We start from the raw sequence: 24,756 nt of genomic DNA, 5'->3' as shown, positions 1-24,756 counted from the left end.
GTAAAAAGCTAATTTAATTTACAGTAATAATTATGCTTATAGACTATTACAGAGCAGTGAATATATAGCTCTGAAAAGACTGAAATGATATTTAAATAAATCCTAAACTATCATTAAAAGAATAAAACACAAAATATTGCTGTCGCACAGTAATAGCACTTTGATGAATAAGTGAAATAGCTAATTTAAGCTTTGAATAAGGCTGAGGGTTCATTAAATAAAAATAATATCTCAAAGTTAATGCTTTAATACAGTTAATAAAGTTAATACAGTATGCCTAATACTGTATGTAAATACTGTAATACTGTATGTAAATAACGGGCTTTAATTGGGTCTTACACCCTAAAAATATTTAAGTATTTGAAAATAACTAATACAGTACTATAGTAATATAGAAATACAGTACTAAACTAGTACTAATATTTCGAAACTGAAAATTTAACATTCTGTATGTATTTAATTCTCTATTTTATAAAGATTTTTAATATTGCTCTAAATACCATTATTAGGGCTAGAGTGTCTTTAGAAAGGTGCAAATGTCGACCGTCTGACTGGATTACTGAATATGAAGTTGTTGATGACTGGTCGGATATCCAATTCATCCAAAACATCTCGATGGGCTTGAAGAACAGCCAAGTTGTTCAATCGCTTCTGTCCCATTGTTGATCGGAGATATGACTTCAGACGTCTAAGGGCGCTAAATGACCGTTCTTGCTGTTGCTGTCGTGATTGGAACTACTTGGAGAAGCTTAATGCACTTCACTACTTCACATAACATTTCTCCAACTGCAGGCTCTTGTGTAATGTACTTTCTCACATCACACATGTTTTTTAAGACCAGTTGTTTTTTATTAGCGATATCGGCTAACATATTCAAGTGTAAGCGCAGTCTCTCAATGTCTAGGTCATTTTTGAAAAACTCGGTTGATTTTTCAAAATTTGTTTCACCTCTGTTTACTAAAAGCAAGCACTCTTGTTCAACTGCAATGACCTGTGTGAATCCAGTTGATGCAAACCGCTCAGTAATGCAAGATTGCACCGTTTCACAAACTTCAATGTAAATAGCTTTGTAGTATTCCTTTGGGGTTTTGAAAGTGCGGTGAGCTGGCTTCGTTGTTTTCATACTTCTTTGGTATACGTCGATTCCGAGGAAGCGAAGGATCATCAACTTGTGAAGGTTTTTCTTTTAAACACAATTCCCAAAAGTGTTCAAAACTATCACGCCTTCCATTCAATATACAAATCAAGCCCTCATACATTTTTTCCAGATCAGCAACACTTAGATGAGGGCATTGAATTTTTTCATTGACATCGTCTACTGGGTTCCTTGCATGGCAATAAAGACGTAAAAAGAAATAAGTTTTGAATTGTAACATTGACTCAAGGTAGCCTGCACATTTGTAACCTGCCTCTGTTTTGTCCTCTGCAGAAAATGTTTCAAAAAACTCTAGAAGTTCTTCAAAGTTTTTCAATATTCTCAAGATACTAGAAGCTCGCATAGTCCATCGAGTCGGGCAAAGGGGTCGTAGACCAGCTTTGTCGTTGGCGCTCTCACAGCGTATGCTTCTGAAAAGTCCCATCCTTTTGTTGGATTCCCTTACGGTGTTTATTAAGTCCTTGGCTAAGGCCATAATATCCCTCATAGACGTAAGATGGCGGAGACTGTCTACAACTGCCAAGTTTAAACTGTGAGCAGTGCAGTGCACATAACGTGCTTTTGGTTGTATATCCAAAACTAACTTTTTTAGTCCTTTGAACTTGCCTCTCATATTCGAGGCACCATCATAGCACTGTCCTCTTAAGTTATCCATTGACAAATCAAGACGAGCAAATACGTCTTTTAAAATACTAAACAGAGTTTGTGATTCAGTGTTGGGGGTCTCGTATAAGCCAATAAAGTCTTCGTTGATAATTAAGGAATCATCGACAGTACGAATACAAAATGACACTTGTTCGTGAATCGAAGAATCACTTGTTTCGTCAACCATAATAGAAAAATGTTCAGTCTTCTTGATTGAAGCCAATACTTTTCTCAACACAGACTTTCCTAGTAGATCAATGATCTCGTTTTGAATATCGTGGGACATCCACATATACCCCAAACGCCCTAACCAATCTTTTAACTCAGGTACGTCATTCTTTCGGAGTTCCAACAATTGAAAAAAATTTGAGTTTACATCTTCGTGCCCTCTAATTGCTAGTCCTTGTCGGCATAAAAATTGCACGGTAGTAAAAATTGTCTCAAGAGCTAAACGGCCTTTCTTCATATCACTATCTAACTGTTCATTCAATTGGGAGGCCACACTTCGGTTAGTGGTGGAATTTAGTTTCAGAACACCTTCTTTATGCGTAAACGTATTTTCATGAAGACGGAATTTTTCCAAACCCTTTTTCCAGTTAGAAAACCCTACGGAAATAAATGCATCTTCTTTTTTTGAAGAAAATTGTAATAGATTTTTAGCATCTGCCTCTTTGCAGGTTTTGCAAAAAACTTTTTCGGTACATGCTTCATATTCTAGCCATGTATATTTGATCAACCAAGACTTCTGAAATGAACGGTTCTCGCCTGAAGACGACGAAGCAATTGACGACACAATTATTGTCGGAGGTTGACTTGCAGTATCATCAACTTCCAAGCGCGCCTTTTTGGTAACAAATTTATCCATTGCAAACTTAATTCACAATACACTAAGAGACTAAAGTAAACGAATAAAATATAGTCATATAAAAGAGTCCACTAAACACTAAAGTCGGAACGCTAAACACGTCTGCAGCATGCACTGAACGAAACTATCCACACTGAATGACTGCGCCAGCAGGGTGGGCTTTATATAGCCGTGGCGTCGTAATGTCTCGAAGCGTCAAGGCGATGCGAGGTGGAGGATTCCAGGCGCTTCTGCTCCAGTCCTTTTGATGTCGCCGCGGCCGCAGCGCTGGCCCGCCAGACTTTACACGAAGGTTCGCACACCGGGACAAATTCTAAGTGTGCCCGCAGCACCGTAACACTATCATGATTCACACCACTCTTTTCAGTTAACCTGCTTACTACCGTAATAATTATTTGTTTTAACTCATTACTGAATGTATTTTAAAAGGTAACTATCGTCAAACAAGGAAAATAAAAAATACCAACATAATTTTGGGATTTTACAAAGCATAATATAACTAATAATTTTCTTAAATTATTTGGGGGGGCAGAGCCCCCCCAAACGAATTTTTGAGGGGGCTTGGGCCCCCTCAGGCCCCATGGAGTCGGCGCCTATGGCAGTAACGCTTCACGTGGTGAGAGCCACCAAGGAGTTTGTTGTTCTAACAAGTCTTTGTATCTCTCCCATACTCTCATTAATGACTTCCTAATTATATGGTTGTAGAAACTTCTATGAACCTTCCCTTTCCCATTCCATAAATATGCACGCCAGCCGAATCTGTTAACATATCTTTCTAATTCTAATTCTGCTTGTTTTTCCAACCTCATCCAGTCCCTGATCCATATCAGGCAAGCAGATTCATAATACAATTTAAGGTCTGGGAGGGCAAACCTGCCTCTATCTTTTACATTTATAAGTATTTAATATTTTATCCTTGGCCTTTTCCCTCCCCTGATAAATTTTGAAATCTCTTTCTGCCATTTTTTAAAAACATTCATCTTTCAGGAAGATTAGGATTGATTGCAAAAGGAATAACATTTTTGGTAACACATTCATTTTAATCGCCACTATTTTTCCTAACAATGAGAGTTTCATTCTACTCCGTATTTCTAAGTATTTTTTTACCTCAAGCCAATTTTTTCATAATTATTTTTATATAAATTTTTATGTCTTGATGTCAACCATATCCCTAAATACTTAACAACGTTTTTATGGACTTCAATCTCAATGTTTTGTTCTAACTCCTTTTTTTTTCTTCAAGTTTTTAACTAATAATTTTTGTTCCTATTTAATTTTAAATCCTGCCACTTCCCCAAATTTCTGAATCTTTTCTATTACTTTAGGGAGTGAAGGTTTTGGCTCTAACACTGTTTTCACTAAGTCATCTGCATATGCTTTTAATTTAAACTCACTTTCCCCAGTTTTAACACCTGTGACCTCTTTATCCACTCTTCTGGCAAGTACTTCCAGTACCAGTACTTCCAGTACCATCCAGTACCAGGATGAACAATAATGGTGATAGTGGACATCCTTGTCTAGTTCCTCTTTGAATCTTACAATTGTCCGTTATCACCTGATTTATAATTAATTTTGCTTTTTGTTCTGAATAGATTGCTGCTATTCCTTTTAAAAATTTAGAACCACATTTAATTTGTTCTAATAACTTTGCCATGAATTTCCAAGACACGTTGTCAAAGGCTTTTTTAGCATCTATTAAAATAATTGGCGCTTTCCCTCCGTTTTTGAACTTCAGGTATTCTATTTATTACCTTTAGAATATTCCTTATATTCTCCTTTATTTGTCTACCTGGTAGGAACCCTGCCTGATCTTGATGTACATACTCGTTTAGTATATTTTTAAATCCGTTAGCTAATATGTTTGCAAACAATTTGTAATCATTATTTAACAAAGAAATAGGCTGCTGCCGCTTTCCTAGTTGTTGCTCCCTCCTTGCCTGACATCTCTTTATCTGTTGGTTCCCAGTGTTGTATGAGTTGTTCAAGGTCACACCTGCAGGTTCTGAGTCTGTTTGACTCTCCCCCCTCCCAGATTTTTTTCTAGTTCCCCTTTCTCTTTTTTCTGCCTTCTCCCTCCCCACTACATCATACAATTACATAGCAAAAGAAGAAAAAAGGCAGAAAAAACCAGTCAATAAATCAAAGTATGAAATGTGCAATTTAAAGAATAATAATAATAATAATAAAAATTTTTATTTATATCCCGCCCTCCCCAGCCGAAGCCGGGCTCAGGGCGGCTAACAACAATCAAATAATCAAACAGTCAAATAGTCACACAATCTAAAAATATTTCATTATAAAAATTAATTAAAATGAAATGGAATGGAATGAAAAATAAAATGGAATGAAAAATAAAAAAGGAAAGTAATGAAGTAATTTAAAAATCCAAAAAGCAGAGGGAAGAGAAAAGAAACGATAAAAATGTTAGGCCAAGTCATTTTCAAGTTTGCCTTTAAAGGAAGAAAAACGAAATTGTTCATTGAATTGTACTTGCCTCCTTATAAATGTCTCAAACAGTGGTGACTTGCAGTAGTTCCAAAAGTTATATTTCCATTTTATTATTTTTAATCCCATGGCGTTTATGTTGTAGTTCAGTTCACAGAAGTGTTTGGGTTTCAGTTAGCAAATCTTTCTTGGTGAGCTCTTTCAGTCTTTGGGGCATCAAAGATGCTTTAGAAACTGTTCCAGGCTCTTTCCACTTTCTGGGGTTACCCCCCCCCCAAGAGTCCCCTGGCAAGCTTCCTTCCTTTCCCCCTTTACTCTTCAGCTCCACCAATTTTAAAAGACTGTTCAGATTCCTCCAGCTGTCAGTAGCTTTTTAACTTTGTATTCCAGTAGGTAACTGAATACAGTTAATGTATAAATCCGTTAGAATGCAACCATCCACCAAGTCACGAGTTAAACGTTGCAACTCTCCTTTGCTGTAAGCAATGTCGTGAGTCCCATTCACAAAAAAAGTTCCCTTTGCAGAGCTCGTCCACAGAAATCGGAAGCTGACTTTCTGTTTTGCTTCCGTTTTGCCAAATTAAATTTTTAGACTCTTAATTCAAAGTTCAAAATGTTCTAGTTGACTTTTACCTCTAATTGGGAGATCTACTGCTTCTGGTGACGGATCGTAGCTTTGGCAGGAGGCTGCGTTGGTGCCGAGAGCGAACTTGAGCCTCTTCCCCTTCCCTCCCGTGCGCACAGCAGCAGCTGGGAGATGTTTGCGGGGGGGGGGGAGATTTTCCGCTCCGCTGGAGCCCTCAGGTCCCCACTCTCCTGTGGGGGGGGTTAGGGGGTGCGGTGATCTCTAGCACTGCCATCCAACCCTCTCTGCCGACTCTGTGTCACGGATGACACTTAGCACACCGCCATTGTCCTCCTTAGCCTTGACCAGTAGCAGGAAGGCATCTCAGCACATCCCACGTCTTCCATGACCCTCAAAACGGCCCAGTGAACGATGCTGTGGCCAATGATCCAAATGTTTAAACCCAGGAACCTAAGATGAACAGCAAAAATCAGGCACAGGAAAACTGAACGACGCGATCTGTTGCATCCCTTATAAGCCTCTGATCTCCAGCGTTCCATTTTTAAAAAAAATATTATTCTGTCCAAAGATTTTTGAAGGCTTAGCATTTGTATCTGAAATCTTTCCTATTACTGAAGGCATTGTCCGTACATGTGGTCCTATCAAATTTCTCTTTCTGTTACCATGAGGAACTGCATGGAATTCCTTCTCATTTCCAATATAGTGTAACAACCATTTCACAAGAAGGTTGTAGCAGTGTAATAAAGTTGCCTGTACTTGAACCAGTTTTGATTTTATGGTAACATTTTCTCAACTCTGGGTCCTTTCTTTGCCTTAGTCGGGCACCACAGTTGATCCAAGATTATTGATCACAGTGCCAATTGGTTTTCCCCCCCCTGAGGAGAACCTTTGAATGAATACAGGAAGACATCACCACCAAGAGGCTTGCATGGCGGATCATTTACAATCTTCTGATAATCAGGATGAGTTAGAATATGAAGGGCTTTTTCTGTTGGAATGTTCAGGGGGGCAGGAGAGGATATATTTTTTAATTATATCCTTCCCAACTTGTGTTAACAAGTTCTATAATTTAGCGGAGTAGCATTCCCCTTTTAAATTTGCACAGCAGATAATGTCCTTGCCAGGCTTGGGTAAGCTTCTAAAATAAGTTTCCTGGTAATTACCTTTTATTCCCTCTTAAAAGAATAGACACGACAGTCTTGTATATAAAATAGTTTACTCAAATTCTATTTGCAGAAGGATCCCAGAAGGCAGACTTAAGTTGCAAAATATATACACCTGGAATCTATCCCATAAGGAGATAGTTCTTTTGTCCTCTAGAAGCCAAGAGAGCATCTCAGGCTAAGGAGATGACGCCTAGTGTCCTTTACTGGGGATGGCCCCCTATTTATTATGCATTGCCTAAAGCCGGATAAGGGTCCCCTTCCCCTGTTGATTGGTTTTGAGTGACGGACATGCAGAACTAAATCGAGCAGGATAGGGTCAGGATTCCCAGGCCACAGAATCCGGCTGGCCCTTGCAAACCACCTCGCCAATGCGCAAAGCGCCAAAGAAGGCAGTGGAGTAAGCGGCAGAAAATAATTGTGCCTCAGATTTGTGAGAGTCTGTGTCATGCTTGTGCTACATTCATTGTGTCAACTCACGGTGCAGGGGTGCTCCAGACCCCTCCCTACCATGTTCGATGTCAGAATTACTGTAACACTTAGCAAAAGCTTTCTCAGCAGTTTCAAAGCTTTAGCGGCTTCTTAGCATTTTCTTAAAGCTACAGGTTTCTTAAAGTTACAGGCTTCTATAAGTTCCTTTTCCCAGTCATGTGATGGCACAACGGCACTTTCTCACCCTAGCGCCATTGAGCCAGCCCTCAATTAAATTTAGTGCAACCACCTCACGGTACACCAGTTAGACGAATTTCTACAATTTACCCCAAATTGTGGGAGACTTCTGTGAGGGAAAACTTAATGATTTAGAGTGTCAGGCAGGAATTTATCAAACAAACATGAAAAGTTTTTATTAAACAAAGGCAGTTTATGACACAAAGTGGGTCAGGAAACGAGTTCTTTCAGGTAGAATTTAACTTACTTTATAAGATGTCTCAGGCTTAAACACATAGGTACAACTCTTCTTAAACTTCAGTTACTAAACATTGGTTAGCACACCAGGTAGATAAATATTCAGGTATCCAGAAAAAATGATAAAATGTTCAAATCAGTGTCTCGCAGCTTAATGCTTCGGTTCATGAGTGAGTGGCATTTTTCTTCAGTTACTCCCTCTCTTTGGTATTAACAGACCCAGGGGATCTCCTCTCCCCTTGTTACTGGATTGGGAGTCTTCAGTACCTAGACGAATTCTCCCTTCCTGGCTAGACTGAAACCCAGGGAGCCAGAATTCCCACAGGATCTCTCTTTCCTGGTTCAGACTCAGCCCTCCCAGCACACTCCTGTCTGGATCTCTTCCCCAGACTCTCAGCCTGGTCTCCCTATCCCAGCTGCGAGGCTTTGTCCTCTCCCTATGGATAGTCTCCTGAGTGTGTATCTCCTTTCCCTCTCAGAACCCCTTCACCCACTCTCCCAACCAGAAACCTGTCTTAACCTCTCCAAACCAATCATATCCCTCCCCTGGAACTCTGGCCAATCAGACCCTATTGCCAGTCAATCCTTTGCTGGCAGGAAAAAAAAATCACTTGGTGACCCAAACTGCCCAGCAAACAAACTTTTCCGTCACAGGCCTTGGGTGTCAAGGACCATTGTGGGCTCGATAGAGGAGTCCAGCTTTTCAAGGATAACATGAAAGACAGCCGAGGACAGAGAACAGTCAACCTGTGGACATCAGGAGGACTGCTCCAACCCCAAACAGTTGGTACAGGGTTGCATCGCAACAGGAATCCCATGCAAGCTTTCCTTCCACCCAAAATCATAGCCCTAGACCTTCTGCCCACCTCACGACTGGATATCTCATGCAGCTTCTCACTCTCCACAATTAAGTATGGCAGCCATACTTGTTGAATATTTTAAGGATCTTCATGCCTCTACAGTCTCTAAAGTGGAATATTGGCATGCCAAATTGTTAAACAAAGCTCATGCTTATGTTCAGAATTGGGAATCTTCATTGCATAGACTAGCTGCAAAGGGATGCTGCTGGTCAGCTGATTTCTGTGTCTTATGTTTTCAGTGGCAGTGTAACATCTCAGCTTCTGTGGGAGGAAGCAGCATATCAGAATCACGGGGCTGGTCTGGACCAAGGAGGCAGAGCACAGCTTGTGGCAAACCCCCTCAGTGAAGATGTGTCATAGAGCTCTGTCGTCCTTATTTATGCCAAAGGCACAAGGCCGCCTATGAGATCATCGTGGGCTCTCTGAAATGTGCCCTCTTTCCATGATGTTCAGAGAGAACCAAGGAGCGGAATTTAAAAGTTAGTTCTCCTTGGACATCAGGACACAACAGGCTTTAATTTTATTATTATTATTAAATGTAACAAAAAAATGAATAGAAAAAAAGAAATAGAAACAATACATAACCATACATAAAAACATTTTATCTACACAATTTTCCAGAACGCAAACACAAAAGAAAGACAAAAGATAAAAGAAACAAGAAAAACAAATGAAAAGAGAAAATACTTTTCATAATCAATTATTCCAAATTCATACTTCAAACATTACAATATTTAAACCCTAGTTAAAATATTATAAAAGACTTCCACCGCATTCGCCACACGTCTCTTGGTTATCTAGTTAACTTTTACATCTGTTCTTCAGTCACTTCCTTTCCTTAAATTCTTTCATAGTAGGAGACAACAGGCTTATTTGATTCCAAGTATCCTTGGCAAGTCCGTGCCAAATGTCCTCATTAGCCATTGTCACAGCCAGACCCGCAGGACGTCTCCCCAAATTCTATCCAATCTTCTCGTTTGCCAGAATCTCCTGGGCAACGAGACCTTTTCAATAGGCAAGGCTTTCCTTGCCCTCATAGCAGGTGCCCAGGACACTGGAGAAATGCCTCATCCCAGGACAGTTGCTGACATGGGCAAATGTCAGGCTGTCACTTCAGGGAAAGAGCATTTCAGCTTTTGGGACTGCAGAATGGAAAAAACTAGGAGAGTAATGGGTATTCCAGGATCCTGGGCGAGTGTTTTTTTTATCTCCCCCCCCCCCAAGCTCAATAACTTCGATCAGGTCCCTGAAAAGCAGGTGATACGCTGAGCGCTTGGCTGCCTAGTCAAGTGGGGGGGCAGGACAGAAAGAAGAAAGCCCGTTTCCTTTTCCCTCCCTGTAGCGCTCCCTGCCGTGGAGGCGGGCAAAGGCAGGGTGTGCGGCCAGCTCGGGTGGGTGTTGAAACTGGGGCTTTAAAAAATGGAGCAAAGTCAGAGAGAGGATGGTTTCCACAAAAACGCTCTTCCTGCAAAGAGGGGAGGGGCTGTGGGCGGGATCCGATCTCTGCCTCAAGCACCCATTCACCTGGCTGGCGCACCACGCCCACAGGCAAGCGCCCAACCAGGCGGCTTGGAAGGGGTGTAGACGGCAGCTTAACTTGCTGCTGCACCAGCCACGCGGCCTCACTTTTCGCCGTCCCGTCGCGAGTCTGGGGCTTTAAAAAATGGAGCGAAGGCGTAGAGAGCGTGGTTTCCACAAGAGTCTTTGCAATCGAGCACCTGCTGCTCAGCCGCTTCTCTTAAGTGTGCAGCCAGCTGGATTGTGGCTAGTGGCCCCTTGTTGGAGATAAGAAACTGCGGGTCCATGGCTCGATCCTGGGTGTTAAGTATGAGAGACTTTCGAAGAAACCGGCTGAAAGGGACTGAGAGAGATTTGCGTGCCTCAGACGTAAGATCACCAGGCTAAAAAGATGGACTAAATGGATTTTGGTTAGGGATTGAAACCGGAGAGAGAAGGGTGGGATCCAGTAGTCCGAAGGGGATCTGTTTCTTTTTTGCCTTTGCAGTATAAAAACTATAGGTTTTTTATTATTATAAGAATGGGGAATCCGTGGAGGGGAAATAGTGGCAACCTTAGGAAGGGTATCTTTTTTAGTTTTATTCTTACATTTTCGTTTCTTCTTTATATATAGGGTCAAGGTCTATATTTTAATAAACTGCTAAGGTATAACAACGAATTAAAGTTTAATTCTACTATAAAAAATTATTTTAACTAAACTAGGGTTAAGTGATTTTAATAAACTATGTTTCAGGATATTAAGGGGAAAACTTGCTTGAATAAACAATTGGAGTTGGAATACAATAAGGGGAGGCGTGGGGAAGTCTTGAAAAGAAGTTACGGAAAATGAGTGTTAAAAGGTGGAAATTTTCTTTGTTGTTTTTTGTTTTTTTTTTCTTTTTCTTTCTGGATTTATTACTTTTATCTTTCTATTTTTTTCTGCTCTGTTATTTGTAACCTTTTGAAAATTTAATAAAGATTATTTTAAAAATAAAAAAATAAAAAATGGAGCGAAGGCGTAGAGAGCGTGGTTTCCACAAGAGTCTTTGCAATCGAGCACCTGCTGCTTGCTCAGACGCTTCTCTTAAGTGTGCAGCCAGCTGGATTGTGGCTAGTGGCCCCTTGTTGGAGATAAGAAACTGTGGGTCCATGGCTCCAACTTTACACTCTTATGCAGCCTCTGGTCCTGCAAACTGGAGACCTGCGTGGATCAAATTTCCTGTTCTGGTTTGGCGGGGTGTCTTCAGACTTCAGTGCGCCCGTTACTAGGAGCTACTCGGGTTTACAATAAAAAAGTGACGTACTTTATTGAAGAGGCTCAAAAAGCGTTGAGAAACTCTGACTGTTTGGGAAACGAGGGGGGTTGATTTCCCTGGAGTCGGAGAAGCCAGTCACAACGCTATCTCCTTACAAGAAATCTCCGAATTTGAGGAGCCGTTGCCGGAGCTAAGTGAGGCTGAACCGAAAAGGAAGGCAAGAGGGAAGCTGGGACGGACGGAGAGTGCCAGAATGCTTCCTACTCAATCTTCCTACCGTGGACCATGGAGTTTGGCCGGAAGTGCCCAATGCGGAACAGCCCTCATGGTAGCTATCAGGAAGCCTGTTCCAAAGGCACTAGGATGATGCCGTGACCCATCCACCCAAGCTAACCTCAGTGCGATTTGAAGCAAGCTGCTGCAGAAGCGATGCCGTAGTCATTGCTGCCCTCTCCATCATTGCAGAAAACTCCATCATTGCAGCTCTCGGTTGACTTTCCCCCATTTCCCCAAGTGGCCACCAGGATGAAGAGGAAGGAGAATTGAACCAGAGCCCCAACCAAATGCTCCATGGTCTTCAGGATGCTGTTGCCACAACTGGAAAGGAATCCACCAGCTTTTTCCAAATAATAAAAGTAAGCCGCAAGGAAGTAGCAGGAAAATTCTACTGTTTGTTGGAGCTAGCAAATCTGCAAACTATTGACCTGAAGCAGATAGACCCATGTGGTGATATTACTATAACGCTTGGTTCCAGATTCCATCGTCTTTGAATGTTTGGCTTACTGCATGTTAGCACAATTAGTGCTTACCTACAGGAGAAGAAAACAAGTCTCCTAGCTCTTAGGAAACCAAAATGGAGAACAAGAACAGAACAGAACATGGAGGCCGGTTGCTCCTCTGTCCAAGAAGAGGCCACACCCACATTAAGTCACATGCAAAGGAAGTCTGTCACTGCTGGGAAGTTTTTGCCTCTGCACATGAGTCTGAGAATGTTCTGCTCAGTTCACATTGAGTTCAGTACCCTGACCTGTTCTTAACGCATTGTTGACCACATCTACGGAACGCGATTGTTATGTTCTTTCATGTCATGCAATATCAATCATTAGTAATAGTTTAAGTCTTGATAATCACTAGTTAATAGTTTAATAAGGAGGTTTCACGCTTGTCCAATTCTGTGTTCCCTTTCCCAACCTTTAATCTATTGATGATTAATATTCAACCTTTGCATTGTATTCATGTTAACCAATCAGCAACAAGCACTTATGTGGGAATGTTGTAATATTCATTAAAAGGGACTCTCCGAGACATGCTCGATAGATGCCTCCCATATGACACCTTGCCATTAGTCTGTCGCTTATTTCAACCCAACATGTCGCAGCTCAGGAGGAACTAGCAAGTTTTCTCCTGAGTGATACAAAGCATTCCCCAGCATGTGCATTGTAGGAATGTTGTACTTGACTGCAATATGTTTTTACATCTCACAAATACTACCTCTGGACTTTTGGCCAGCTTTAACCCAGTGATTTATGTTATCTCATTAAACATATTTACACCTCCACCACATGTGAACATAGTACTTGGTTTCCTGGCATCCCCTTTAACATAACGCCGAATATTCCTTATTTGTTTGATTTAATCTTACTGGTGTTAAATACCACCTCCAAGCTAATTTATAATATTTTTTTTTTAATTCTTATAGACAACATTTTCAATGTACGATTCTCCCATATTTCCTTCTCCTAGCTTTGACTAACTATTTGTCCTGTTGTCTCCTATTCCTACACCTCTTTCAATTGATCATCCTGATCCTCCATTTCTACTAATATTTTATAAATTTTACTGGTATTATCCTTTTATAATTGTATTTTCTTAATCCCCCTTTTTAAAATCATTGTTTTAAATTCTTTGCAGTTTTCCCTTAACCACTTCTTTGTCCATTGCTTCAGTTGTATACAGTTAAACCAAGTCATTTTGGTTCCTGTTAGAGCGTCTGTCACTTGTTCTTTGCTTCTCATTTTCTCCACCTAATTCTTTAGTTAAAAGTATTTTATTCTCTTTCGCTTCTTTTTCAATATCCTTTAAAACATTTCCTGGAAAGTCTTCTATCACTACCTCCGCAGTTATTTGGGAATTTGCTGGTATCAATTTTCTTTTATATTCTACCCATATTGTTTCACTTGATTTTGGGTGGCAACTGCACCCATGTTGCAGGCAATTGGTTTTTGAGCATTTGCTGTTTTCTTTCACACTTGGGGAATCTTGAAATAATATTTGCACCAATCTGCGTACTGCAATTTGACAATGATGTGTTGATATATCCCTTTAGCCATTTCCTAGACAGGAAGATTGACTACAGAGAGCAAAGGGTATGTGCTTGAAGGGATAAGGATGCATGACTTTACGTCTTTATATACAGGTTATTGATTGCACTAATTTGTTTAACAGGTGTACGGGGTGTTCGGGGAGGTGGCGCCCTGCACTCAGCTCTCACCTGTGGTTCCTAGAAGCTGTCAGCATGCAACAGCAGCCACACCCCGGAAATGGCTTGGACTGGCCAGCTAAACCACATGAGGGTAGCTGATGGTTTTCAAACCCTCTGGGAGTCCCTTTCTGTGTGAAGAGATCAAGAGTTGGGTATAAGAAGCTGCCTTACATTGAGCCAGGCCACTGATCCATCTAGCTCAATATTGTCTACATTGACAGGCAGCTGCTCTATAGGATTTCAGGCAGACGTCCCTAGGGATTGAGCTGTGGCCTTTCCCCATGCGTTGACCGTGTGGGGCATTCGGAAAAAGTATTTCATGAATGATTAAATACCACTGTGTTGGTCCTGTGGGTTATCCGAGAGGTGAGGCCCAAGTCTGGTCCGTGGTCAGAGGTGCAACGTGGAGGCAGTCCGTAGTACCCAAAGCTGGGTGCAGGGCAGGGAGTCGGGTGAAGTCAGGAACAGGCTTGCAAGCAGGGTGCCAGGGCAGGGCAGGAGCTCTAGCAGGAAAGCAGGGCAGGCTTCAGGCAGGAACTAGCAACCAACAATGTTGTTCCCACAACTTGGGAGTGGGGTTGGCCGGCTTTTATCTGCTCCGAGGCATAGGGTGGCCACGATCCTCTGGTGACTCGCCTCTCCTGTCCTGGTGGCGAGCATTCCTCCTACGGGAACTTAGTTCCCTCTGCCTCTCTGCCTGAGCCTCTGCAGCTCAGGAGAGACTGGAGGGTTACCAGACCCAGAGGCAACCTCATCTTCCTCTGACAGGGCTGAGAGTGGAGCACCTGCAGACAGTGGGTCCTCCATCACCTCAGGAGCCAGAGCAGACTCAGCTGATGCCTGCACCTGAGGACCCAGCACAGGTGGTGAGGACCCTTCAGGCTCGTGCCCCAGCCCCGGCTCAGCTGGTTCTGGAGGTGGAGAATCCTGTGCAGGCTGGGATCTCTCAGGTTCAGCATCCAAGTCCGAATCCCAGGCCATCACAACCACTTTGCAATGATTCCTGCTGGAATACCTTAACCAGAGACAAAACACGTCGCCATTCTTCTATGCGTGGACACGCCCTTCCTCGCCATGTCAGAGGCTATTTCTGCCCAAAGCATCATGCAATTGTAGAATTGTGGAGTTGGAAGGGACCCCAAGGATCATCTTGTTCAATCCCCTGCAATGCAGGAATCTCAGTTGAAGCATCCGCGGCAGCTGGCCATCCTATTAAAGGTCACAGTCCATCACACTTCAGCTGCTTGAGAATACTTGCGTGTAGGCACCTCATTAGAAGCTTTCGTCCATTTAGCAGACTTTCTGGGAAGCAGTGATCAGCGATTGCAGTTACACTTTGAGATGAAACACTCACAGACGCCGTAAAACTCAGTCAAGTGATCTATTCCTTGAACCAGTCATAAACACATCACGGTAGTTAGTAATATTTACAATCATAGCAATAGCTGTAATTGCATACTTGACTTTCACTCCCTCTTTCTCTTGAGCAACGATGTAGGAAGACATTCTCCAAGGCAATCATGACAGAGCAGTTTGCAGACAGCATTTGTTGCTCAGTTGTCTGCCGTCCGCTCTGTAAAGTGTTCACTAAGCTCAATCAGCTGTGCAAAAAGATTTTTGTTTTTTCACTTTTTTGATGGACAGTTTTATTTCCAATCATGTCAAAATTCATTGGAGTTTAATCCATATTTCCAAAACTACTTAACGCATAGCCATGTTTGGTGCCCTGTTGTATTACGTATCGATGGAAACTATTTACTTTGCTATCAAGATCTGCAGGTAATTTTGGGGCAATTTTCATCTTTTAGATCACTGCTAGTAATGTCATATTGTAAAGTTAGCTGTATTGCTATGTGCCAGTGGCTTGTATTTTTTGGAGTGTTTTTGTCACCCTCCCCCAATTTCTCAACAGCTCAGTGCCCCCCCCCCCAAAGCTCAATAACTTTGATCAGTAAGGTGATTCATAATTTTTTTTTTTAAATGCCTGCTCTAAAGGTCTGGTCTTGCAGCTATCTAAAATTTTATTAATTTCGTGAGGTAATGCCTTGTTCCCCCTCCACTGAATTGAAATTTCAGCCTTCATGACATAGGAAAACAGCCAAGTAAACGCTGTTTTCGTTACTTTATGACCAATTCAGCTTTATTTGGCATGATTTGCTTTTAAAAAAACACACACAGTAAAAGATGCTGAATACAGATTGATACTACAAACAGCAGTACTTTTTTTTTTACAAAAAAACCTTTTAATGATAGTATTGGCATTTCAATCAAAATGTGACTCATACGATCCTACAACAATTATTTTTTTCCACATTTAAGCAAGTGGATACGTGAATATTGAATACCAACTTTTATTATGATTTAATACTAATAATGGCATGCAAAGTTACATTTACATTACTTCAAGAATAAAAAAATTAAAGCCGTGAATGTGAACTATTTTGGGACAAAATTCTTCTTTGATTCCTGTTTCGGGTATTTGGCCCGATTCTCCATTGATTTCTTTATAGTTAATATAGACCATATATATAGTTTATATAGACCAACTTAAAGAATTCTACATACCATTCAATATTTTGGCCCTGGTTTTTGAGGACAAATGATTACCCAGGATAATGTCCTTGGGCCTGTTGCGTGGCAAGTCACCTCCCCCAATGAAATGAAGACACGGACACAATGATATAAGGTTAATGGGCGTAAATGGCCACAACTTTATTGATTACGAAAATTGAAGGTATTGGCCTTAGGCATTGGCTCCTATCGACTACCCGGCATGGTGACCGGGAAGGGTTGAACACAAACCGCGGGAGTCCTGTTGAAGTACGCCAACTAGGATCCCACGCGTGTCACCGCTCGAAGGCGTGCCGGGGGCCCAACCTCGCAAGGCTTCGGACAAGGCCACGCCCCCCGGAGTCCTCTACCGGACTACCCCTTCACATTGGGGGAAGGTGATGGCGCTTCCTTCCCCCCTCCATTTGTCTAACCATTGCCCCATGCCAATGCCTAACCGCCACATGAGCAAAGCTCGCCGCCAATACCTTCAAACCCGCAACCAATCCCTAATACTTGCACTGATGTCCCCCAACCACATGTCATTTCCTGCATCTGATAGATGCACGCCATCCCATCTGTAGAGGGCCTCATTGTTGAACTGGATGCCAGGGTGACCTATGACACACCCATCCAGGTCCGCCACTCTACGCTCCACAGCCCGCTCCAAGACCTTTCTAGCCTTATTGATTCCCGCGGGGCTCACACAATCCCTCCAAATCCTCCTCTCAAGCAGTGAGGACCACAGGATGGTAATATTCGGGTAAACCGCCTTTAAATGCGCCAAATCATCGAAAATGTTCCATCTCAAATCGATGGCCTTGCGGTATGCCAAGTCATTTTCCCCTAATTGAATTAGCAAAGCGTCGGGAGGCCCCTCGGCGGCAGCCCTCTTAAACACCGCCGGTTCAAATTCGCTCCAACGCATCCCTCTACGCGCAATCCAAGTCAGCTCAACATTTGACGGCAGGCTCAAATTTTGCCCCAGTCCGGAACTCACAGCACGGTTCTTGGCCCAGTAGACTATACTGTGGCCCACCAACCAGATGCGCACTTTCTTGGCTTCTGATAGATAGATAGATAGATAGATAGATAGATAGATAGATTCTTTATTGTCATTACACTAGTGCAACATTGCACAAGTGCAACGAAATTGGATGCCATCCCTTAAAAACAACAAAAGCAAAGCAACAGCAACAACCAAACAAACCACCTTCCAACCACACCCACACCCACACCCATCAAACTCCCAGGTCTCACTATCGAGTTACAGCATTCAAAAAGGCCACAGCTCTTGGATAGAAACTGTTTTTCAGTCTATTTGTCCTTGACTTGATGTTTCTATACCTCCTGCCAGAAGGCAGTAGTGCAAACAGACTGTATCCCGGGTGAGATGGATCCTGCAGGATGTTGTTTGCTTTCCTAAGGCAACGGGAACCGTACAGTTCTTCCAAAGGTGGGAGAGGGTGACCAATAATCCTTTGGGCTGTGGTTATGACCTTCTGGAGCACCTTCCTCTCCCTAGCTGTACAACTGGAGAACCAAGCACAAATACAGTATGTAAGTATGCTCTCTATGGAGCCTCGGTAGAAGGACACCAGCAGTCTCTCACTCAGATTGTTCTTTTTTAAAAGTCTGAGGAAATAAATTCTCTGCTGGGCCTTCTTCACCAGAGCAGTGGTATTTGCGCTCCAAGTCATGCCCTGATCCATAGTCACTCCCAAAAACCTGAATTCCGCCACCCTCTCCACCCGTTCCCCGTTGATATACAAGGGCTGAATGTCCGCCTTTTTCCCCCTGTAATCCACCACCAATTCCTTAGTCTTAGCCGTATTAAGAGCCAGATTGTTCTCTCCACACCAAACACAGAGCCGCTCCACCTCGTCCCGATAGGCGGACTCATCCCCTCCTGAAATGAGCCCCACCACCGTAGTATCATCAGCAAACTTGATGATTTTGTTGCTGGAGTAGATGGCTGTACAGTCATACGTATAGAGAGCATAGAGCAGGGGACTCAACACGCAACCCTGTGGTGAGCCGGTGTTAAGGCTAAGGGCTGTGGACACATGTGACCCTACTCTAACCCTCTGAGAACGTTCTGACAAAAAATCCAAAACCCAGAGGCAGGTGGAGTTGGGGAGTCCAATCGTCTCTAGCTTGGACACCAGTCTATGGGGGAGGATAGTGTTAAAAGCAGAGCTAAAATCCACAAACAGCAGCCTCACATAATTCCCCGGCTGCTCCAGATGGGACAGAGCAGCATGGAGAGTGGTGGTGATAGCGTCTTCTGTGGATCTATTTGCCCTGTATGCAAACTGGTAGTTGTCAAAAGTTGATGGAAGACAGGAAATAATATGACGGCGCACCAGTTTCTCAAAACGCTTCATGATGATTGGAGTCAGTGCAACTGGTCTGTAGTCATTCAAACTACTGATTGTGGATTTTTTAGGCAGAGGGACAATAGTTGACGACTTCAGGCAGGGTGGGACAATAGACTGGTGTAAGGACTTATTGAAGATCTTAGTAAAGACCCTCGCCAGCTGATCCGCACAGCCCTTCAACACCTTTCCAGTGATGCCATCAGGTCCAGCCGCCTTCCTCGGATTCACCATCCTCAATACTTGTCTCACCTCGTGCTCCTCTACAGTGAATGAGGGGCCCCTATGGGCTGGTGGCTGTAATACCGGCGTCTCAGGTGGCTCCTTCTCGAAGCGAGCAAAGAAGAGGTTAAGCTCCTCCGCCAGCAAAGGGTCACCGTCGACAGCGCCAAGGTTAGGTTTGTAGTTGGTAATATGCTGAATCCCCTGCCACATCTGTCTTATGTTGTTGCTCCTTAAATTATCCTCAATCCTCTGCCTATAATCCAGTTTTGCCCGTCGAATACCCCTCTTCAAGTTTGCTCTTGCCACACTGTAAAGCTGCACCTCGCCCGACCTGAAAGCCCTGTTCCTTTCCCGCAGCAGGCACTGGACCTCTCCATTCATCCAGGGTTTTTGATTAGGATAAAACCGGATGGATTTATTTACTGTGACAGTGTCTGTGCAGTGATTGATATAGCACTGTTTATTTTCTGCAGGGAAAATAAACGGAAAAGGCATTCGATTTCCACCTCCCCAAGTCCTTGATCCTCTCCGTGGAGAGCCCTAAGTGCACTGCGGTGGTGGCGGCCCCGATACGGAAGGAGTGGGCTGAAAATTCCTCAGCTGGGAAACCACAAGCTGCAAGTGCAGCCCGCAGCACACGCGTGAACTGGTGTCTAGACAAGCATGACCCATCTGCATGTACAAGAAATGGGGCAGGGCCACTGGGTCTCAAATACAGAAAGCGCCGTGTGTCTCTTACGGGACAGGGGCCACGACCCTGCACGGCAGATAGTCGTAGAAGAGCGCCCTTACTGAGCTGGTCTGTCTTAGAACTCCGCACCTGAACAATCAGCTCGGACTCGGACAGGGACAGATCACTTAATAGTAAGCCTCTCTGAGAATGGGCCAACCCGCGCTCACAGACTAGCTCCCCGATGCGCAGGGCACCAAAGAATGCGATGGAATAGGCGGCAGAGAACAGGCGCGCCTCATATTTTGACCAGCATATAGAGCGTAACTTCTTGTGAATCTGGGTCAAAGCGTCAAACGTTATAGGCCTCCTCCTGTCTAAGCTGGGAGGGTGCTGCCGACGCCATCCCTCAAGAGTCTTATGGACGATAAAAGCTGAACATGGGTCAGTGGCAAAAAAGGCCTTACAAAAGTATGAAATTCCTGCGGATTGAATATTAAGAGTTTTAGGGGCCCTTCCCAACTCCCTTAGGTGAGCCAAATAGCGGAGAACCTCCCTCGTTGAGGGAATGGAATAAGGCCCCGTGCAGGGCCTGTTGCTGCGAAATTTTAAGAAGTCGGCCCAGGCCTTCTTGTATGATCTCATTGTGGAAGGGGCCACGGCACCGATTAAACCTTTCATCACTTCTTGCTCCCAATGCTCCAGAGATGCTCCGGGAAAGGCATCGATGATTGCTCGGCATCCGGCGCTAACAAGCGGAAGCGCTCCATCTGAAAGCGAGACAAAGCATCCGCGATGTCATTGTTAATGCCGGGTACGAATTTAGCAGAAAAGTATATGTTGTGCTCCAAACAGAAAAGGACAAAAGACCGTAGAGGTTCCCCACCCTGGATGAGCGCGCAGACTGCTTAGAGAGAACCGCAACGACTGCTTGATTATCTGTATTGAAGCAAACCCTATGATTGCGGAACTGATCTACCCAAAGATGTACTGCTACCACGATAGGGAAGAATTCCAAGAATGTGAGATCCCGGGTAATGGACTGGCCCTGCCATTCTGGGGGCCACCTTTTGGCGCACCACTGACCCCGGAAATACACCCCAAAGCCCAGCGAACCAGCGGCATCTGACTGTACTTGAAAGTCAGCCGTTAGGGACATGGAATCTTGCCATAGTGATATGCCGTTGTAATTGTCGAGGAATTGCAACCACATGTCCATATCCGCCTTCACTTCCTTGGAAAGCCGGACTCTATGTTGGGGAGCCCTGAGTCCCGCGGCCAATCTAGCTAGACGGCTGCAGAAGGAGCGCCCTGGCGCCACTACCCTACAACCGAAGTTTAGGTGACCCAGCAAGGACTGGATTTGTCTCAGAGTGATTTTCTTTAGGGGCAGAAGCTGCTGAATCAGCGCTTTAAGAGCGGACAGCTTCTCGGCGGGCAGCCGAGAAGTCTGCGGTACTGTATCCAATTCGATGCCTAAATAAACCAAAGAAGTGGTTGGACCCTCTGTTTTCTCGGCTGCCAGGGGAACCCCAAGTTCCTCTGACAGGGCTGTGAAGGCACCCAGGAGGGCGGAGCAGCCCTGCAGACTGTCTGACACCAGGATAAAATCATCGAGGTAATGGGACACGTCCACGGACCTTGATCTGAAGCGGAGGGCCCATTCAAGAAAGGTGCTAAATGACTTGAATGCCGCGCAGTCTACTGAGCAGCCCATAGGCATCGCTTTGTCGACGAAATACTCCCCTTGGAATTTAAAGCCCAACCAGCGGAAGTCCGCTGGGTGCACTGGGAGCAGTCGAAACGCTGACTCGATATCACATTTGGCTAGCAGCGCACCCCTTCCGAATTGCCGAATCATCTTAACTGCTTGGTCGAAAGAGGCATACTTGACTGTGCAGAATTCCTGGGGAATAGCATCGTTGACAGAGCCCCCTTTTGGGTAAGATAGGTTATGGATCATCCGAAACTCCCCCGGGGTCTTTTTCGGAACGATGCCCAGTGGGGACAAGTGAAGCCCTTCAAATGGAGGCGCAGAGAAGGGGCCAGCCACCCTCCCAACTTTAATTTCTTTTTCTATCTTTTTCCTGGCTATATCAGGCCTTTCCCTAACCGACTTTTGATTTTCAGGCTCCCTGGGGGTAGGGGGAACTGCCACGGGGATTCTGAAGCCCTTAGAGAAACCCTCCCAGAGGTATTCCGCAGCTTTTCAGTCTGGATATAAGTCCAGTAGGGTTTTCAGGGGCTGTAGACGGATAGGGGTATAGGCCAACGGAAGCTTGTGGTTACTGGCGGTTACTGGAACCTTGATGAGCGGGACCGGGGGCACCTCTGGCGTTGTTGAGGAAGTACCCCCTGCCCCCCCGAAAGGGCTGCTGCTTGTTCTTAAAGCACGCAGTGGCGGGGTGGTTGCCCCAACACCGTTCGCACTCGTGGGAATATTTACAGTAGGGGCGAGAACAAACACCCCTATTGAACTCCCAGCACTGGCGGCGCCTTTTTGCTTCAGTCCCTGACTTGGTCTGTGATGGTGTTTCTTGACAAGCTGACATTGTAAAAAGCCTGTCTCTGCTCAGGGCACACCTGTTCACATACCTTCAGCATACACTGCTTTACAAATGCACCTTCTGAAAAGCACTTTGAAGCTCGCGCAATTTCTTCAGCCACAAGATAGCTGGCTTTCACTGCTGCATCATTTTTTGCTGTCATTTTTGCAAAAATATTCCGTTGAGAATGCAGGCTACCTTTTAATTCTTGGACCTTTTGTTGCCTTTCCTGGTGGCTAAGGTTAGCAAATTTGGCTCCATGTTTGGTCTCAAAGTGCCGGGGTAAATTGTATTCCTTCATCACTGCCACTGCCTCAAAGCAAATAAGACATACCGTGTTCTAAGCTATGCAACAACAAATGCAGCTTCCCCACCACGAAAGAGGAGAAATAAAGAGGCTAGAGAAATAAAGCGGCTGGGGGGGGAATACTCTGAGCTACTCGATCACAAAGGCAGCCTCCTCACTGACGAATTCACCCTTATTGAGGACCTTCCCCACACCCGGACAAGGTCCTAGCAGATGCGTAGTGAGCAGGGAAGCTGCGCGCACGGCTTAAAGCAGGGACCGATTTAAACCTCCCTGCCTGGAAAATTAGTCTAGCAAGATCCACAGCCCCGCAGATACCCATCTTGCGAAAAAGGGGATTGCCTGATTAAATTACAGAAACCACCCCCCACACCCAAGTACTTAGCCAGTCGCCGGACGATCAGGGGAGACTGTCTGGATGTCCCAGCAACTCCGATGTAGCTTGGGAGCAAAACACAAACGCAGAGACACTTTACACTCCCAAAAGCTGGTACAGTAAAAGGAACAGAGGGCAGAAAAGCCGACAGACAAGAAACCGGGTCAAAACCGGGCAGCTGGAACGGGGCAAAGAGGGCGGTCCCCGGGCGTGCCGGCCTTAAATGGGCTAGGCCATGCCTCCCCTGCCCGCCAATTGGCGAGCCGGGGATTCCCTCTTCTCGCGGGGGCTAAAACCAGCCCCCGCATGTGTGGGGGGGGCCCACAACCCCACCTCCTCTTGAGCTCAGAAGTGGCTTTCTTGAGGCTCCGTCACGGGCACCCCGCCATACTCGCTCTAGCCGTCTGAGGTCCCACTTCATTTTCCGAAGCTCCTCGGTAAACCAGGGAGCCCGGTTTCTGCGGGGTTGCAGAGGGCGCTTAGGTGCGATCTCATCGATGGCTGCCAGGAGCTGGGTATTCCAGCCCTCAACAAGCTCAGTCAATGAGCCGCCAGGGGGAGCAAGGTTCCGCAAGGCTTGACGGAATCTATCAGGGTCCATCAGCCTCTGCGGGCGAGCCCAAATCGGCTCGCCACCTAAGCAGGGTGGGGGTGGAAAGTCAATCCTGGCTTTCAGAGTGTAGTGATCAGACCATGGCACCTTCATCGAAGGAGACATGATCACATCTATACCGGCGCCAAAGATCAAATCCAGCGTGTGGCTTGCTTGATGTGTGGGGCCCGAAACAAACTGGGAGAGCCCTAGTGTCGCCATGGAAGATACCAGGTCCAGAGCCTGTGAAGAGGGAGTGGCATCAGCGTGGAAGTTGAAGTCTCCCAATACCAACAGGTTAGGGAACTCCAAGGCCCAGCCGGCCACCGCCTCCAGCAGGCCTGACAGGGTGGCTGCTGGTGCGCTAGGTGGCCGGTACATCAGCCAGACAGCCAAGCTCTCCGCGGAGCCCCACACTAGGCCAACACTTTCAATGCCGGGGATCGATGGCGATGGTAGAGCCCTGAAAGAACAATATTCCCGGATTAATACTGCCACCCCTCCCCCCCGGCCCACAGTCCGTGACTGGTGGAGGACGGAGAAACCCGGGGGCGCCATCTCTCGTAAGGTAACAGTTAACCCTTCGCGCACCCAGGTCTCCGTCACACAAGCCAGGTCGACTCCCTGCGAGGTAAAGAAATCTCGCAGGGTAGCGGTTTTGTTGCTTATAGACCTGGCATTGCACAACACCAGTGAAGGAGGTGAGTAATCCTTGCTCACCCTACCCTCGTCTCTCGGGATGGGGCACAGATTGGAAGGGGTACGAGCATATCCGTATCTCGATCCCCTTCGCCTATAACATCTGCCCCCACCGCCATACCTCCCTCGCCCCTCCACGGTAGCAATCCCAAGCCTCATACTAACCTCCATTTACAAAATAGAAAACAAAACAACCAAAAACAATTATGCCCAAACAAACCAATCCCCACCCCACTCAATGTCCAACCCCAAAAACAAAACAAGATGGAACGAAACAAAAATACATAGATAAAAACCACCATTCACGGTGGTACAACAAAGTAAACAATAAAAACACCTTTAAAACACCTTAAAATATTTATAAACATCTTTAACATTTGCTGCAGCAGCACCAGTGTCCTTAAAGCTATTACGGAGGTGAGCCTGGGCCCCGCCCCCTAGGCCGGATGGAATTAGCCTGAGGAGGGAGAGGCCTTCTCCGACACTCACGATGCAGCAGCAGCGATGTCCCAGGCCTCAATGAGGCCTCTTAAAGCTGTGGCGAAGGTGAGC

The 24,756-nt window shown here is 44.9% G+C and overlaps 1 long non-coding RNA gene across 1 annotated transcript; it reads right to left on the bottom strand.

Moving 5' to 3' along the window:
• Positions 1-9,819: 9,819 nt before the first annotated feature.
• On the bottom strand, positions 9,820-16,278 carry LOC310695648. The gene is made up of 3 exons (XR_014520199.1): positions 12,749-16,278; positions 11,184-12,324; positions 9,820-10,344 (listed from the first exon to the last, which is right to left on the bottom strand). It is a non-coding gene; the product is annotated as an uncharacterized lncRNA (long non-coding RNA).
• Between the last annotated feature and the right edge of the window lie 8,478 nt (positions 16,279-24,756).

This window comes from Podarcis liolepis (genome assembly GCF_965112155.1).
Source record: "Podarcis liolepis genome assembly, chromosome: 16".
Classification (NCBI taxonomy): Eukaryota; Metazoa; Chordata; class Lepidosauria; order Squamata; family Lacertidae; genus Podarcis; species Podarcis liolepis.
This window is presented reverse-complemented; position numbering and strand designations above follow the sequence as displayed.